Here is a 19,054-nt window from a genome sequence, read left to right on the forward strand (position 1 = left end):
GGTGCCCTGTTGTAACACAACTCTTGTGGGCCCCAGCCTTCCCCTGCTGGCTGTGCTTTGGTCTGCTGCTGGCCAGGTTCCTGCAGTGACCACACGTCTCATATTTGCCAGGGTGGCTTAGGTTCTGTTCACATGTAAAAGTCCCCTGGGCCCACTGGTCATTTCAGACCGCGAGGGTAAATTTGGTTTGAAAAAGTTGTATCCTGTGGAGTTTGTTGACACTCCAGCCTGTAGAAAACTAAAGGCCAGAGCTGTGGTGACTCCTGCCAGAGCTGGGGACTATGCCAGAGTCCCTGGTGTCGCTGCCATCTGAGGCCTACAGGGATTTTACACAGCTTAACAGCAGCCAGTCCTTGCAGGCCTGGGCAGGACCACAGCCTAGTAGTAGTACAACCAAAACGGGTTCAGGCCACACACTGGAGGTAGGGGTTGGACCAGGTCTCCAGCGTTCAGTCCTCCCCAGTTCGAGAACCCATTCCTGTGGTCAGACATTGCCAACGCTTTTCTTGGACCTAAGGTCCCAGATCCTTGGTGCTGGGCACAGGGAAATGCTTCCTGACCTCGGCTCTTCGCAAGACAGAACCTTTGTTTGGTGCCAACCACTAGAGGGACCTCCACCACCCCAGGTCGCGAGTGGAGCGCGGCGGGACCAGGGGTGATTCGAAGCTTTCCGACCTGCTTAGGGAGGACGGCTCAGAGACCACTTCAATTTTGCTGGGATCCCACGCGGCCTGAGGAAGTCGGGATGCTCCGAAGGGTTGCTGCTCCGGGTGTGCCTCTAATGTGGGTTTTCTATGCTTTCTCCCTTCGCAATTCTCGACACAGTTTCCTTCTTCCTCGCTTTCATTCCCTGTGACCAGAGAACGGCGCTGAAGGGCTGGAGAAGCCCAGGATACTGGCAGTCAGAGCGCTGGGGACCCACCCGGGCCTCCCAGCAACCGGAGCTGTGCGGAGGAGGAGGTGCGGCGAACGGTGCGGGGCGGGGCGGGGCGGGGCTCCCGGGAGGGGGCGCGATTCCCCGAGAGATGCGGGGCTGGTGCCGGGACGTGCGGCCCAGAGGGTGGGGACGAGGCAGGTTCGAAGGGGCAGGGCTGACCAGGCCGGTCCCCGGGGAACGGGAACTCTGGCGGACGGGTCCCAGCAGGCTTCCTCGGTGCCCGAGAGGGTGGTCCCTGTGGCAGGTCCCGGCGTGGGGGCGCGGCGCTCCGGGAAGAGCCTCCTTCAGATCCCCGCCCCGTCACGTGAGCGCCGGCCCCGGCGTCTGCGGTCGGTTCGCTGGTTGGTCGGGCGCTTGGTCCGGCAGTTGGTCGGTGGGCCAGTGGCTTGTCGCACGCTTCTGGGCTCTCATGTTTGAAGGTGTGAGGGACACGGGAGCGGCCCGCACACCTGAGCCGCCCGGAGAGGAGCCGCGGCCCAGCACCCAGGTCAGTGGGCTCTCCCCACCCCTCGGGCTCGCCGCGCGGTCGGGGTTGGGATCCCCGTCAGGAGCATTACCTGGGGAGTGGAGCGCCCCCAGAGCTACGAACCACGGGGGCGTGTGGGTCAGTGTCTCCGTGAGCCCCGGAGCGTGTCCCAGGCTCGAGGACGGGGACCCTTCTGCAACTCCACTGGCCAGAAGCCTGGGAGGAGGGCAGAACTCCTGTGGGTTGGCTGCGAATCTCCACCCCACCCTGCCTGGGATCAGCGGACAGTCCGCACTCCTGCAGGTGCCAGCGTGGCCCTGGAGATGCGCAAGGAGGTGGGGTCCCTGAATTCTGTGCGGCGCGTCTCAGCCCTGCTCAGCCCGGGGAGCAGCGGTGTGGACTAGGGAGCCTAAGGAGGTTGCGGAAGCTTTAGGTCTGTCAGCCCAGGCAATTCTCTGTTGGACACAGCCTGTGTTTAGATGCAGCGCCTCGGCTAAAGCCAGTTCTGTAGTGTAAGTGCAAAAATACAGCACACTTTTCAAAATCTAAAACCACTGCCTCCCCGTAGATTGCAGGATGGGGACGGTCCTATTTAAAAGTGGGCGCCTCTTCACCTCATCACATCAGACTTCAGACCCGCAGATTTTCCTCGGATGAAAATAAGATTATGTAACTAGAGAACAGAACTTCCAGCGTTTGGGTAGGATTAAGACAGGCATTTCTATATTTTGGTCTACTTCCTGTCTTTCTCTTCTTCTCTCTCCTGTCTTTCTCTTCATCTCTCTCCTTTCTCAACCCCTCCTTAATTGATTATAATACAAATCTGAAGTTTTTTTCAAATTTTATAGTGTATTATGTGAAGTTAAATGCTCAACTACAGAAAAGTAGTGGGCTTTAGACATAATTCATCTTCAGCATATTCAGTCTTTCATTATTATAGGTGTATGGAAAACTCTTATAAGTGTTATCTAATTTAGAAATTATTTCTCTCTTTGGCTTAAGAGAGGCAACCCATTTGCACTTTGCTTAAATTAATATCTGACATTGAAGTGGGAGATGGGGATGACTGATGAGGTTTTCACTGATTGCATATATCCGTGTTTTATTTAACATATTTCAATTATTAGTAATACTATTTTAAGATTTGATGATGTGACAGTTGTTAGCTTATTGCTACTGGAGAGACAAGCTGCTTACCATCATGATGCCTTCTTTACTGGGTAGCTAAGGGAGATGCACTTTAAGATTAAGTGGAATGAGATCAATGACATGAAGACGGTAGGAACAAAGTTATGGGAATTCCTGTCTTTCATCTGAGCGGGAAATCTGGGATAATGTTAGGAAAGGGTTATGTGATGGACCTCAAAGGATCCCTTCTGGGTTTTTCGAGGCAGAAGAGGGTAGAGTGTGGCCTGGGCTGTGACAACTGTGTGGGCAGGCAGGCATGGACTCACCATGAGAAGTGGCCAGTGGTCCAGCTTGGCTCTTATGTTGAGTGCTAGACAGTAAAGCTGCTGATGAGGCTGGAAAATGGTGCCAGCTGTCCAGTGCAGAAGTCTGGACTTGGTCTGAAGGCACAGCAGGGGACTGACTGATGGTTCTGTGAACTTCTCAAAGTCAAAGACCTTGGTCCTTAACCCTCCCAATTCCTAGCCTGATACAGAGAAAATCCAGTAAATATTTGTGGAGTGCACGGTCTGACAACACTGTAGAGCAGAGCTTCTCAAACTTTAACAAGTTTGAGAATCTTGCAGGCATCTTGTTCAAATGCAAATTACAATTCCATAGGTCAGGGGTGGGACCTGACATTCTGCCTTTCTAACAGATTCCCAGGAGCTTGCTGATCATTTCCCTATGTATAGCAAGAATTTAGAGTAGCAGTTTGCAAACTGCCTCATAATTGCCTGGGGAGTTTTGTAAAATGTCCAGATTAAGTACTCTGGGATGTTTTTACCAAGTTCCCCCAGGTGATTCTGTTGACAAATCCGAAGGCCACTGCTGCAACGGCAAAGTTCTGGCAATGTGGTGGGAAGCAAAGTCCAAGGGAAAAAGACAGTGGGGGCGGCGAGGCTGGATAGGAAACTGGGAGGCTGATTCAGGGTCAAAGGGATGAGGCCTTATTTTGGGCCCGAGAGAGTGGTGAGGAGGGGACAGGTAGGGAGACTTCGGAGAGATAGAATCTGTAGGACAGAGGACTAGGGAATGGGACAGTCTCTAGACTGATTAGATGGAACGACAAGTGAGGAGGGAGAAACAATGCTGGGAAGATTCAGCTTTGGGCCTGAGGAATGGTATGGCTTTTAGACTGTAATACTTAAGGTAAAGTTTATGAAAGGTTCTTGTATCAGTTCAAACCCAGAGAGCACGTCAACAGACAACACGAGGCGGTATGGAGCAACATGCTGTTTTAATGAGCGCCTGGGTGCAGGTGAGCTGAGGCCTAAAATGGCATCAGCACCAAATGAGGACGGAGCAGGGGTTTTATAGTCTCCTGTAAACAAGAAGTGTCTCAGTCTGATGTAACTGCTACGTGGTACCCAGACGGCCTCCCTCTCAATCTTCATGGGGTACATGTCTTCTGGCCAGGGTAGGTGTCTTCTGGCTGGCTCTCTTCCTGCTTCTGCTATGTTGCTGATGCACGCTGCTGGCACAAGTGGCCTTGCGCCTTGGGACTGGGCCTGAGAAGGAAGGAGTTACTCATCTCTTCAAGCTTTCAAACCCCGGGGAGAATCTTTCATTCCTGTCTATTTGGTTATAGTAAAAAGGGATAAGGAGTGACCGTCTCAATAACTACTTCAGGCATGACACAGGGGTGGCATGGGCTCCTTGGAAAAAGAAAAACTTAATTTTTAGGATATTCTTGAGAGACGGGTTGGTATCCATCGTGTCACTGTAGCAGGAGCATAATCTGAATTGTCCGGTGGCTAACTGTAGTTTCAACAAGAGTTTTAGTGGCTTTTATTATTAGTGAGATAACACAGGGGAGGAAAAGGAGGAACCCAGTGATGAAGATTACTGTCCCTACCAGGGTTTTAAATCTTCCAAAATTAGAGAACTGTTGTCCGGCTGCTAGAGTGAGAGCTCGAGTGAGGGTGATGAGTTCAGCTTTTTGGGAGGTGGTGCCTAGGAGGCACAGATTGACTTCAGTAGTGTGGGGTCTTTAGACAGGGGTGTGGTGTTTTGCAACTGAGGGTGTGGAAGTATCCCTAACAGCGGGGTTAACTACAGATGGGGGATAAGGAAAGGTTGCAGGTTTTAGAGTGGGAGGTTGCAGGAGCAGAAGAAAATTAGAAGCCTCGGAGGGGTCTGGGTTGATGTGTTGTGTACTATAGGGAATGTGGAAGTGGAGAGTAGTGTGGAGTTTGAGAGGATGTCTCTGCCTACAAGCAGAGTTGGGCATGAGGGCAGGACTAAGAAAGAGTGAGTGAAGGAAAAGGTGTGCAGGGAGCAGAAAAGTGGAGGGGTGGCTCGGGGTTTGGAGGCTTGTCCATCAATTCCCACAACAGAGACGTGGGAGGACTGGGTGGGTCCTGAAAAATTAGGTAAAGCAGAGTAGGTTGCCCAGGTATCAATTAAAAAACATACTGGCCTACCTGCCACCATCAGGGTTACCCTTGGCTTGGATGAAGCAATGGTAGTTGCCGGGGCGTCCGTTCCAGGGCACCGTCAGTCTTCACTGGCAAGGCGGACAAGATCCGAGTAGGCGGTTTTGGCCTGCTCGGGAAGGGATAGGGGTGGTCCTTGAAGGGGCTGCTCATGGTCCGACTTCCAGTGGGGTCCTCTGCAGAGGGGACACAACCTAGTGGGCTTACCTGGGTTTGGGCATTGTCTGGACCAGTGGCCTTCATTGCCGCACTTGAAACAGGCGCCAGGTGGAGGTGGATTGCTAGGAGGCTTCTGTGTGGAGCTGTGGCCCCGTGGGCCTGCAGGGCCCCTGAAGGTGGAGTCAGGCGTTTGAAACTCTGCCTGTTTTTGCCTTTTACTTTCCTCATCATGATTGTTAAAGACCTTGAAGGCTAAATTAAGAAGGTCTCGTTGTGGGGGTTTGAGGGCCGTCGTCAAGCTTCTGAAGCTTGCCCCATATCGGGAATGGATTGGGAGATGAACCGAAGGTTTATGATAGTGGTTCCTTCTGGGCTGGCTGGGTCTAGGTTGGTATATTTTCTCATGGCTTCAGTTACATGAGAGAGAAAAAGGGCTACGTTTTTGTCAGGAGCTTGGGTGATTTCTGGAAGTTTTTCATAGTTTACCACTTTATGGGTACCCTTTTTGAGTTCTGCAAGGAGACACACAATCATGTGGTCTCGATGGCAGCATCTAGAGGCCCTGTCTTGATAATCCCCTTGGGAGGCCTGGATGGGGACTGCCTCTGCACCCGTAGGCTCGGCAGGAGCTTGGTGATGAACTATATCAGCATACATCTAAGCTAGGGTCCAGATACGGTCCTGGTCTTCTGAGGTGAGGGTAGAAGAGAAGATAACGTAGAGGTCATGCCAAGTTAGTTCATAAGACTGGATAAGATACTGAAACTCCCTAATATAAGAGGTAGGGTCTTCTGGAAATGAACTGAGTCTTTTGTTAATTTGAGAGAGATCAGTGAGGGAGAAGGGAAAATGAACTCTAACAATACCTTCAGCTCCTGCTACTTCCCAAAGGAGGCACTCTAGCACTGGTGCTGAAGTGAGGGTGGGGCATGAACCAAAGATGGCGCTCGAGCAAGTATGGGCAGGAGAGAAGGAAGAAGCCGGAAGTGGTTCCTACTGAGGGTTTGAAGGGGGAAGGGGATTTGAGTTGATAGGCAGTGGAGTATAGATAGGGGCATAAGGTGGCGGGATGGGTTTACAGGCTTCAGGAGAGGGCAGTGAGGAAGGAGAATGAGTACAAATAATGCTAGAGTTGTCCTCAGGAGAGGACGGTGTAGGAAAAGAAGTGGGTACTGCTGACTGGGAAGATGGTAGCTGGGAAGATGGCAGCTGAGAAGATGGTGACTGGAAAGATGGCGGCTGGGAAGAGTGCAGCTGAGAAGATAAAGAGGAAGGCTTGTGGGGTTAAAGAAGATGGTTGAGAGGAGAGGTAGAGTCTGGGAGGGATGGACAGCAGTGTGCTGGATCTAACGGGGAAAAAGAGGTAGGGTTGGGAGGAGAAAGGCGATTAGTATGGCGAGAATAGAGGAGAAGGATTTGAACAGGTGAGCAAGAATTGCAGAGGTCGGGTTGTGATCTGAATGCAAAAAGGTCTGGACATAAGGAATTTCTCCCTATTTCTCTGGTCGTTGGCAATAATTGCTTAAATTAGTTAAAACTGTAAAGTCAAATGTTTCATTTGCCTGCCATTTGGACCGTTACCTAATTTGTACTGTGGCCAGACTGAATTGCAAAAAAAGACAAGGCGCTTAGGGCAGATATCTTGCCTGAGGCCTAAAGTTTGCAGGTTTTTTATGAGGCAGCCTAGAGGGCTGTTTCTTGGAATGGAGAACCAGGAGTTTCCCATAACGGAGGGTAGGCACAGGAGAACAGGGAAGAAGGAGATGGTCCTGGATGGCCGGATGGAGACGATAAAAGGAGCAATCGTCACCACTGTCTTTTTCGCTCCTGGAACCGGGTCAAATGGTTTAGAGGTGTCCCTCTAAGACCAGATGATCAGCGAGTGCCTGGCACACGCTGGGGCCTTTTTGGACCAACGTTGAATTTTTGGACTGGAGAAACCAAGAGAGACCGAGCGGATTTTTCCCTATTAACTGGGTTCCCAGAGAAACTTACCAGTAGGCGAGATCAGTGACCGACGTGCATGCACAGAGGGGCTGGGGAGCTTCCTTTGTTCAGCTGCTGTGGCCTGCTTTCCAGCGTAGAGGGGTAGGTCCACGGGGGACACAGACCCAAGCCCTTCCTGGGTTTCAGCACCAGATGAAAGGTTCTTGTATTGGTTCATACCCCGAGAGCGCCCCAACACATAACATGGGGCGGTTGGAGCAACATGCTGTTTTAATGAGTGCCTGGGTGCAGGCAGGCTGAGGCCTAAAATGGCATCAGCACCAAATGAGGATGGGGTAGGGGTTTTATAGTCTCCTGTAGACAAGAAGTGTCTCAGTCTGCGGTAGCTGCTAGGTGGTACCCAGATGGCCCACCTCTTGATCTTCAGGGGATATGTGTCTTCCAGGCAGGGTAGGTGTCTTCCGGCTGGCTCTCTTCCTGCTTCTGCTGTCTTGCTGACACAGGCTGCTAGCACAAGTAGGCCTTGCGCCTTGGGACTGGGCCTGAGAAGGGAGGAGTTACTTATCTCTTCAAGCTTTCAGATCCCAGGGAGAATCTTTCAGTTTGGAAGTGGTTTTTTACTTGGCCCTAAGATCTTTTTTTTTTTTTTTTTTTCCCCTGAAATCCAAATCTGTTCATGATGCTGTCCTGTTTGAAATCCTCTGGTGGATATCCTAATGCAAAATATAAGAAGGAAGTACTAATATAAACACAACTGATAAGGTATTTAAACATTTATTCCATTCTACAGCCTGTTCATCCCCATTCAAGATGTGACATTCAGTCCCCATTTGGTGTGGGCACAACTAGGCTGAAACTTTTGGCAGCTTTGTTTATTCCCGAGTCACTATTTTTCCTGCTTCCTTCTTCTTCAGAGGAGCTCCACTTCTCTTGAACTTTATGTTTCTTAGTATCATTCTTTGGTTCCAATGCTTGATGGCACCTATGTGTCTCTGTCTTCATGGAATCTATGTGTAGTTCTGGGGAAGGTGGGCTTTATCCTTTATATACCTTTAAATTCAAGTCTTGTTTGACTTTGTGGATCTTCACAAGCTTCATTCTTATCTCTCACTCATCTGGTAAATAATCCTCTAAAAGACGCTGTCCTAGAACAATCTGTTTAACTTTAGGTCCAGATCTCCTTAGCGCCTCAAGTTCCAGGGGACTGCTGATTCTGAGCTTTGTCTTCAGCAAATGTATGATTTCTGTTTGCCTTATGGTCCTTGGCGTGGTTCTCCCTTGTAATTCTTACTTTCATTTCCTCTCTCTGTCCTGTTCATATGTACACATTCATGCACACTGAAAGCTGAGCATTCATTGTGCATGATGCTTTTAATCACCCTATTCTATGTTGCATAGTAATCATGACCCCTAACATACCTGTAGATGGGAGGCCTAGACACAGAAGTGTATAGGACTGTCTCTCTGATAGGATAAAATATACCATCCTTGTATGGCATTCAAGTCTCTTTAGTGGTGGGCCCTACTTTAGCTCTCCAGCTGCACCTCTACTGTTCCCCAAACTGAGAAGCTGAATAATTTCTATTGTTTTGTGCCTATCTGCCTTTGCATACACTATTTTTATCTTCCCAGAAAGCCCTTTTGTCTCTGTTCTACAAGATTATTAATCCTTCAGGATATAGATCAAATTCTTGAAACCCCCTTGCCCCTAAGTCGTTTTTACTCTTCTGTTACATACATATCACATCAAATAAAGTTCTGCGATGCTATTTCATCACTTTATGTGTATGTCTCTGTCCATACCCCTCCAAACTCTGAGCTGCTTTAGGGCTCTATCAGCTGTTGTGTGTGGCCTCACAGTTAGCAGATGTTCAGGAAGAGTCTGTGGTAGATATGGGCCTTAAGCTGGCTGGCTTTGCAATGTTTACCTCAGTAAAGAGGGAAAGGGGCTGGTTATTTCTTGTGGTAGATGAGAGAAGGAGCAGGAGCAGAAACTGAAAGACTGGGAGGAAGGACAGGCCCACTGAAGAGTGAGCCCACATGGCTAGAGTCAGGGGGTTGGGTGGACACTGGGAGAGGTGAGGATGGAATCTCAGGCTGGGAAGAGATCATGGAAGGCCCTGAAAATTGGAGCTATATAATTTAAATTTTATTCTGATGACATTGAAGGTTCCATACTCAAGTATGGAAAAGACATGGTAAAACTGTTCGTTCAGGATGATTCTGGCTGGGAAGGGCAGGTTGGAGGGACAGGGAAGAACTTCTTATGAGCATAGGCTGTTAGAATAACCCATTGAGGTAGCTCAGGACCTAAATCAAAGCAATGGCAGTAGGAATAGAGAGAAGGGAGCAGAGGCGAGTGAGCATGCCAAGAAATCTGGGAGGATTTGGTGACTGATTGTGTTTGAGGGAGAAAGAAAAGAGTCAAACTGGATACTGACATTGTGTGTTAGTTTGCTGGGAGAAGAATGAGGCAACTGTTAATAGCATGAAAGCATGGAGGCACTTCATGGAAGGGGGAAGGGAAGTGAAAGTGGTTGATTCTTTTGGAATCAGAAGGGAGTCTCGGGTAGTTTCTTACTTGCCCTTTATGTGTTTACTCATGAAAGAATGGTAAAGCCCAAAGAAACCTACTGAAGATCACTTAGCTGCTGGTGGTAGAACTCAGGCCTCCTGGTGTTATGGCCTGGGCTTCTATCTTCTGTAGCGCATGAGTTTAGACAGAGGAGAGCTGCCAGAAGGTCGAGATGGAGATTCCATTAGGCAATGAAAAATGGGAATGAGACCAGGTTTGGGGTGAATTCAGCCTGCAGAACAGCTAAGGCTGGAGTCTTATAGGTCGAGCACCCAGATGGGAAATGTCTGCTGGTTGCCAATGTCATGGGGGCCTGAAGGCTCATGAGGCCTCCTTTTTGCCCTGTGACCTAGCTGTATGTGGGACTGATGGGAGGTATGAAGTACTTTTAGGGTATCAGCGCTCTTATACTTATTATGCTCAATGTGGGCACATGTGTATTTATTTTCTTCTGGGAATGTAACCACCAATCAATTTATCAATTCCATGGAAAGTTGTATTCCAAGGCCCAAACACCTCCTCTACCCAAACTTCAGGGACATATCCAGCCAGTTCATGAAAAGTTGCCTCTTACAGTGTTGGAGTGGGGATTGGGTGCAGGGAACAGCTAGCTAGGGAAGGCAGCCAGCCATGAGGACCTCATCCAAGCAGGGGCCAGTGTAGAGTCAGGATCAGGGACTCAGGTGGCTGGATGAGGGCTACAGCTGTCAGATGAGGAGTGAGGATCTTATCTAGAATCTGTACTGCTATGGGGAGACTCAGTGGCCCTGAGGCTGGAGTTCCTCAATCCTCCTCACTCCTCCCTTCCACACCTCTCTGCCCAGCCAGGCTCCTCAGCCTCCAGCCTCCCAGGATGGAGTCTTGTCTTTGCCGTGGATGCTGACACAGTGGTCACTTCTATTTCTTGAGGAAGAGCTGGGTTAATGAATGTGAAACATTTGGATTATTGTCTGAGATGTGTTAGTTGCCAAATAAAAACGTATACACAAAGGATACTGGGAGCCAATGTTGAAGGAAAACTTGTCAATCCTCCCCTTTTCTTTTGAGCTTTGTAGTGGGGTCTTGCCAGTTTATATCTCATCTTGTTCTGAAGGTTTTTTGTTTCTGTTTTTCATATTAAGGCCAAAATATGTGCACGAGCCTGCTCACCCATGGTAAAGTGTCAGGGACTCCACAAATTGCACAGATTACAGACTTAGATTTGTGCTTCCCATTTCTTAGGAAGTAGGTGGGTGGAGGAACCACTAATGCATCTCCAGGAAGGGATTTGTTAGCCCAAGGGAGGCTATGGGGACTAGATCCTACAATGCCTCTTCCCTGGCCTATGGCCACTGTGGTGTTCCTAGGTGGCTCTGCTTTGGGTATGTCTCTTTCCTCCTGGGAATAGGGAAGGAGATGATCCAGATCTCAGGATTTCTCTGCCTGCTTAGGGATGCCAATGAGGCATATTTAGTGGGGATACTCTTGCCCCTGCTCTCCAGGGTAAAGTTACACTTCCACAGTGACTTGTGTGCATGGTTGAAATGCAGCCATCACATGCAACTGGGCCTCTCAGTCTGACCTGGAGGGCCACTCCTGTGACTGCACTGGTTATCCCAAGAGGCCTTCTTAGCAAACTTCTCCAAGTTGCTTCTGGTGAAAGGTTCAGAGAACTCTGCCTAAAGGAACTACTTGGTTGACAACTGTGTGTGTGTGTGTGTGTGCGTGCGCGTGTATGTGTGTGAGTTGTGTAGGAATCAAGAGGTTTGTTATAGGGACAAGGGGGACAGAGAGTGGGTAGAGCCACAGCTTAAGCTTAGGAAGACCAAAAATGGGTTACCTCTTTCTTGCCTGCTTAGGCAAGAAAGCCTCTATCTTCAGGGTCAACAGTTTCCTTCTCCCAACACGCAAGTCCATGTTCCCTCCAAATCAAAGACGTTTTTGCATGAATAACTAGTTCAATGTTGGACTGCTTCAGGGATGCAGTGGAGGTGTAGACTGGCCCCACAGAAAGTTTCTTCCACGGAAAAGGATAGAGCAGAACTTGCAACTTTGATGGGTTTGACAAATGGCTTGTTTCCTGAGGTGAGGGTAGTGTTATTCCCATTTTATGGGAAACAGGTGCCAGAGAAGTAAAGACACTTTTGAAGGTATTAGATTTAATGTAATTTATTGTCCAAACTGAACACTTTTGAAAGTGAAAGGAGGCACATAAATGCTAAACTGGATGGGGCCTGGGGAAGATCAGGATCAGGCACATTGGGATGTGTGGTTTCAAATTCAGTATTCAAAACTCTGAATTCTATGAGCAATGGGGGCAGAAAAGGGAAGGGGTGGGGTGGGAGAGTGGATTGGCCTGAGGGGGTGGAAATTGATTTGGGATAGGAATAGCAGATTCTTCTAATTCAACATTTCACCAAGGCAGAGGAATAGTTCTTGACTCTGACATCTGACCTTGACTGGATGTCATGAAAAAGTTTTATTACATAAGCTTTTCCTGCGACCAACCAGCCAAGACATCTGGTTCTTGGATGCATGTGCTCACCTGGTAGCAACAACAGCCTTGTGTGTCTGTCTGGGTTTTCACTGTGCCTACTCACTGGTGCGGCACAATGCCCCTGGCAGGGATTATTGTCCTGCTTCTGGAGATGAGGAAACTGACTCCTCTTGCCTGCCCCGCCCCCTCATTCTATCATGGCAGGCAGCAGGTTTTCTCCAACATGAGGACTTGGCCTCCCTAACTCCTGAGGACCCTGGTAGCTCTAGAGTGGAGGGTTATAGTCTTCCATTAAAATCTCAGCTCTACACAAATTTGCTGTTGCTCCTTTGAGCAAGTCTCCTTACCTCTTTGAGGTTTATATTCCTCATCTGTTTAATGGGAACAATAATAGGCCAATTCATTTGGTGGTTGTGAAAATTAGATGAGATGAAATGTTGACTCCAGTGCTTGGCACATCATAGGTAGTTAGTAAATGCTATTATTCCCTTCTCAGGAAGCCTGAGAGAAATCGTTTGTCAAGAGATATTTAGATCATTCAGAGGACTTATCCTGAAATTTCAGGTGGGAAGTTGCACTCTCTGGGCTTCCAGGCATGACACAGAAAGGGCAGCCATGGTGGTGGTGAGCAGACAGTCAGGAGGCAGAAGTATATAAGGTAGAAAACAGCCTGGATTCAGGTGCCTGGTCACCCACGTACAGTACAAAAGAAGCAAACAGCGCAGAGCTCAAACCAGCTGGATGAGACGTGGCAGGGTTAAGTGCAAAGTCCTGCCCTTAGGCCCTGAAAATCAATTCTGTGAGTGTCCTGTCTATCTATGTGGAAAAGCCCAATATGTTGGCTTAGCCTGGCCACATTAATTGAAGTCCTGGGTTTAGACCTTGGTAGAGTATCTTTTCCTTGCATTGGCTGAGACTGGCCACACTTGGAGTGTGTAAAGCCGGTATCCCTGTCTTACAAGCTTTGGAGGGGCCCAAGGACAGTCAGGAAGATATAGGGGAATGACTGCTATTTTCAGGTGGGCAAGAGGGGCAGCGTGTTCTGTGTTGCTCAGAGGGCAGAGATGAAGGCCTATGGTAGTGATGGCAAAGAAAACTAAAGACAGGGCAGATTCTACTTTGACATAATATAAGAAATTTTAAAGAACTCAAGCTTGTCTCTAGGGCCAAACAGCTGTTTTAGAGCAGATATTGGAGTCTACCTGCAAAGGGTATTGTTCAAGCAGTATTGACTAGAGAGGAGTTTATGAAATAACAGGGAGGAGGGTGTACTGAAAGATTATAGGTCTAATTAAAGTGCTGTAAAATTTTGGCAAAGGGAAGGCTTTGTGGATCAACCAACTGGGGTGGGATCCTGGGAAGCTGGGAGAAAAGGCTCTCTGGGGATCCCTGGTCAGTCAAGTAAGTAAAAGGCATAGAAGCACAAGTGAGTGAAGTGGGATCAAGAAATCATAAGGAAACCCGCTCAACTAGATTCTTCCCATTGTTAAAAGTCAAAGAAAGAAGTTGGGACTCTAAGGGAAAAGGAACTTGAATGCCAAACTAAGAAGCTGGACTTTACCCTGTCAGCAGTGGGGAATAATTGGTGGCTTCTGAGCAGAAATGACTTGCAGCAGATGTAGGCTGGAGTGAGGGTGGGAGGCTGGGAAAGAGCAGCCTTAAAGCTGTGCAGAAGCTTCTCTATCCCAAGTCACAGGCTGAACATCCCACTTAGTGACAAGGGCTGGGAGAAGGGAAAGGCTCTGAGCAAATGTCTTTGTGGGCTGAAAATGAGACTATGATCCCAAGAAGTGACTGGACTGTGTATATTCTTTGCTGATGCCTACCTTGGCCCAGCCACCTGACTGTGGCCTGAGAGCTGTTGTAGACTCACTTACCATCCCTTGAAGATTTTGAGAACACACCATCCTGAGACCTGGAGAACCAGGGCATGTGGTGTGAAACAGCTGGGTTCACAGCATCCTGGAGGGCATAGCAGGTATAGAAAGGAGTGATCCAGGAGGACACTGGTCACAAGAATGTCCTCCTGAATCACTCCCTTCTATACCTACCTTGCCCTGGGAAATCTGACTGTCTGCAGCTTGGGCCATAGAGTGAGCAAGGTTCCATCCCTGGGAGGGGAGGCAAGGAAAGGATGTGGGTACCAGGGCCTCATTCAAGTAGGCTGAGGTTTTGGGTGGGGTGTGGTGTATGGGAGGAGAGAGTTGCTGTGGTTAGGCAACGTGGATGCCTGAGCGGCATGTCTTGGTCTGGGTGGCAAGGAGGGAGTCTGGCCAGAATGGTAGGAAGAGTAGCCATGGAACCCCAAGGTCAGAACTGGCCCATTGGATCTGGGGAAACCTATCTTTTAGCAGCAGAGGTAGAGCATACTTCTCAAGTACTGTGGAATCAGTAGGCTTATGACAGTATTTATTATTTCAGTCTCTAAATAATTTTTGAACTGTCCTCTATGCTGAGAATAGTGATGATGGGACCACAAGATGAACAGACATGTCCCCTGACTTAATGGAACTTAAGAAATGTACCCCCTTACTCAAACAGATAGTAGTAACTGCTGAGAAGATACAGTTAATATTCAGAGAAAGATGTTGGGTGGCCTGGCTTGCTGAGGAGGTGGCATTTAAGGTGTGTCCTGAAGGAAAGATAGGGACTGGAGACACGCTTTTCTATGGGGCTGAAGGGAATTGCTGGCAGAGGGAACAGCAGTGCACAAAGGAAGGCATGAGTAACACCAATTAAGGGGCACCTGTGGAAAACAGCTGGAGGCATGATTTGGCTGGAACTGAGGAGTAAATGAGGTTAAATAGGGCATCAGGAATTGGAAATTACCATCTATGAAGTACCCATCATGCATCAGCCATTGAGCACAGAGTCTGTGCTCACTTAAATTTCAAAGCAGCCTTTCAGGGCTTTAACTGAGGAGGAAATGGGCTCCAAGAAGATATCTGATCATCTCAAGGTTCCCTAGCTGGTGAGTGGCCAAAATAAGATTGATGTCCAGGCTGCCTGACCCCAAACTCTGTTCTTTCCACTTAATCTTGCCACTATGTTTAGAGTCTAGATTATCCAGTCTTAAATTTACAGTGAAGGCCTGTTCTTACCGTACTGAGGCAGGAAGATGGTCAGATGGCACATGGCAAACCACAGTAACCTTTGAGAGGGTACTTGGTGGACATGGCCAGATTGTCACAAAGCATATCTCAGTTCCAATACATATATGTGTATACATACACATGTATATTTAGGAAGTTAATCTCTAACTTCCTAAATGCAGTTTTCACATTATAATAGAAACTGTTTCTCCCAAACTGCTATAGGCAATTTCTGAATTGCTGGCTAAATTCCAATATTTTCTCATCCCATCAATAAAGTATATTAGAATGGGGCAAGATAAGCCTGAATCTTCTCCAATTTATACAAAAAGCTTCTATCATTAGTAACAAGTTACCTACAACCAACCTTACCTGTTTAGGATACCAAGGTGTCAGCCCTAAGAGATATTTAGCAAGAGTGGTACTCGAAGTGGATTGGAAGGGTGGGATGAGGGTAAGAGTCAGAGAAACATGGGCAGTAACCCAGGTAGGGCTGTAGGGGTTGAGAGGAGGGACTGATACAATTCAGTAAGCGTTTGCTGAGAGCCTGCCCATGCAGGGTTGTGGAGTGGGTGCTGGGATACCTGCATGAAAGGACAGCATTGTTTTCACAGATAACATGTTCAAGCTCTGAGCAGGTGGGTGTTGGTGGGGACTGCCTGCTCAAGTTGGGGTTCATTCTTATGTGTATATCTAGTAGAGTCAGCCAGTCTTTATTGGTGAGCAGATCTGCCCAGGGCCCAATTCTCCATCCAGTTTAACCTTCCTCCTGGAGCTTAGAACTCAGATCTAGCCCTGGTGGCCACACCTTGCTTCTGTCCTCAGGATGGACCCAGGGTCCTTCAGACTTCCTAATGGGAGGCTTTTCGCCAGCCTGGAGAGAAAAGTTGAGACCACCTGGGAGGCAGTAGTAACCACTGAGAAGACAGAGGAAATATTCAGAGGAAGAAGTTGGGGGAGCATCTGGGCTGTAGTGACTCAGGATCTCAAGTTAACAGGAGACTTGATGTGGGAGGAAGCTCTACCTCCTTGTCCTACCACTTAATAAGGAGCACTTTGAGAACCCGTTAAAGCCTGTTCCAGGGTCATAAATTTGTTATGATTTATATTTAAAAGAGAATTTTAAATAAGCCAAGTGACAGCTGAATGGGAAATGGAGTTAATGAGACAGATCTTATCAGTTCCATGAAAAATGCATCTCATTACATCACTGTTACACATGGAAACCTTCCCTCAGTAACTCCTGGAGTGATTGCCTGTCTGGCTATAGGTGTCCCCTAAGAGTGTGGTCCACTGAGAATAACCAGAAGGCCTTTTTCATATACCAGTACAGCTCAGCCATCTTCTCTCAAGGCCATCTCTAGGGTTACTGTGGACTCTCTGGATGCCAGTGCATGGAGCCAGGGACCTGCTACGCCAAGGCTGAAGCCAGCCAGCCATGAACATGGTCAAGACTTGGCCCTTCCCCTCCCTAACTCTACAGAGCCCAGTTCAGCTTTAGCCTATGTGTTTGAGGCCTCCCAAATCCATTTCCCCAGCGGTGTCTTCTCTGTCAGGTACCTGCCCCGGGATGGCCCCTGAGCCTCATAACTCGGCCTGTTCACTGTCCCTAAGCAGGTCACCTTGTAACCCTGGTGGAATGACTGAGGAAGGCACCGAGGGGCTGTAAGAGTGAGCGTATGATCCCTAGGATACCTTCAGCTCTGGAAGGCCGTGTGGCCCTAGCCTTGCTCTGTTTTGTCAGGTACGACTAGAGAGATACAGAAAACCTGGAGCATGTGGGCTGTTTGAGCTGCTGTATCCCAGGGTCTGCCACTTTGGGGGCTATCTGCGAGAGATTTGGCAACTTCTCAAAGGAATTCAACATCGTGGTTGTTGTTGTTTTTCCCTGATCCCAACATTTAGGCCCCGATGAAGGGTCTTAGCCAAAGCCATCTTCTGGAATAGTGCAGTTGGGAACATGTTCTCTGATGAGGAGAGGCAGATTGTTACATACTTACCGGGCCAGGCACTGAGGTGGGTAGTTTATTCTGTCCTCTTTCTTTCTTTTTTTTTTTTTTTTGAGACGGAGTCTCCCTCTGTCACCCAGACTGGAGTGCAGTGGCTGGATCTCGGCTCACTGCAAGCTCCGCCTCCCAGGTTTACGCCATTCTCCTGCCTCAGCCTCCTGAGTAGCTGGGACTACAGGCGCCCACCACCTCGCCCGGCTAGTTTTTTGTATTTTTTTTTTTAGTACAGACGGGGTTTCACCATGTTAGCCAGGATGGTCTCGATCTCCTGACCTCATGATCCACCCGTCTTGGCCTCCCAAAGTGCTGGGATTACAGGCTTGAGCCACCACGCCCGGCCTATTCTGTCCTCTTTCTTAACCCTCTGACTAACCCTGTGTGAGGCAGGTATTATATCCATTACATAGTAACCTGAGAGGTTAATGTCCATATTACCTAAGGTAAAAAATGAATCCAGCTCATAAGTAGTGGAGCAAGGATTTAAACCCAAGTCTGTCTGACTTTGCTATGGTCTGAATGTTTATGTCTCCTAAAAATTCATATGTTGAAATTATAATCCCCAAAGTGATGGTATTAGGAGGTGGGGCCTTGGGAGGTGATTAGGTCATGAGAGTGGAGCCCTCATGCTTGAGATCGATTCCCTTATAAAGAGGCCCCAGAGAACTAGCTAGTTTCTTCCACCATGTGAGGACATAGCTGGGAGGCACCATCTGTGAACCAGGAAACAGTCCTGCTGCAGACACTGACTCTGCTGGTGCCTTGTTCCTGGGCTTCCCAGCCTCCACAGCTATGAGAAATACATTTCCATTGTTTGTGAGCTACCTACCCAATTTATGGTAATTTTGTTAAAGCAGCCTGGACAGACTAAGACAAAGCTTAGGCTCTTTCTGCTGCATGCTGTGCCTCTCTTTCTTCAGGGAAAGAAGCCCCTCCTTACTTGGGAAAAAAGGAGCCTCAGAAGGCATGGAGCTGGGGAGTATCCCCCTATATGGGGACCTGGCATCTATACTGTCCCTTCCGTGGCCCTTTTGAGTCACATAGACCTCTGTGCTTTTCACTTCTTCCTTTCATTCTGAGGAACTCTTTGGGTATCTTCTATAGGGGAATAAAGACCCTGCTTTATGGAAAGGAAGAGCTGAGAAAGATGGGAGAGAGGTCCCAGGAGACTGTTAGACCTTCCCACTCCCCTGGAGTCCAGCTAACAAACTTCCAGGAGCAAGACCAATTGAGCCTGCAGGGAAGGGGCTACCTAGTGCAGTGTCATTCTCCAGCAGGCCAGTCTTTGGCCTGCAGAACACTTGTGCAAGTGGGGGATTCCTGGAGCACTTTTCTTGGGAAAGTCCCTAAACCACTTTCTGGCTTCTGAATTCTTAGGGGAGGGAAGTGATCCAAGTGGCAAATATCTTGTGACTGGCAAGCTGAGGTTAGAGACCAACCCTTCCCCTGCCTCCCCACATGCTGGAGCTTTTGAACTGAGTTGAAGAGAGCTGGGCCTGGGGCTCTTGGTCCTTGAATGCAGCTTGACATCTGGTCAGGCTGCAGGATCTTAGGGTTTCCTCTTTGTAGCATCCTAAAGACTGGCCTCACTAAATGGTCTTGGTCCAGAGGTATGATTCGACTTAGAGCTGACTTACAAAGAATACAGATACAGGAATATTGGGAACTGTGCTTGCCTGGATGTGGTTTAAGGTCTGAGGATGTGAAGCAAAGTCTCCCCTGGATTAAGAGGGAAGGGGAACACCAGTGGGTCAGGATAGAGGCCGACAGCCTGGGAGAGGAGGCTGCCTT

At 48.6% G+C, this 19,054-nt stretch overlaps 1 protein-coding gene across 4 annotated transcripts in view; it reads left to right on the forward strand.

The window, feature by feature from the left end:
- Nucleotides 1-1,047: 1,047 nt before the first annotated feature.
- PPFIBP2 (PPFIA binding protein 2) overlaps nucleotides 1,048-19,054 on the forward strand; it is a 143,489-nt gene continuing 125,482 nt past the window's right edge. For all 4 annotated transcript variants that reach the window (XR_004053549.1, XM_030917588.1, XM_030917579.1 and 1 more), the window contains exon 1: nucleotides 1,048-1,424. The gene's annotated coding sequence lies outside the window, so the exon portion shown is untranslated. The remainder of the gene's footprint in view (nucleotides 1,425-19,054) is intronic.

Source organism: Rhinopithecus roxellana, chromosome 15, assembly GCF_007565055.1.
Source record: "Rhinopithecus roxellana isolate Shanxi Qingling chromosome 15, ASM756505v1, whole genome shotgun sequence".
In the NCBI taxonomy this organism is placed as follows: domain Eukaryota; kingdom Metazoa; phylum Chordata; class Mammalia; order Primates; family Cercopithecidae; genus Rhinopithecus; species Rhinopithecus roxellana.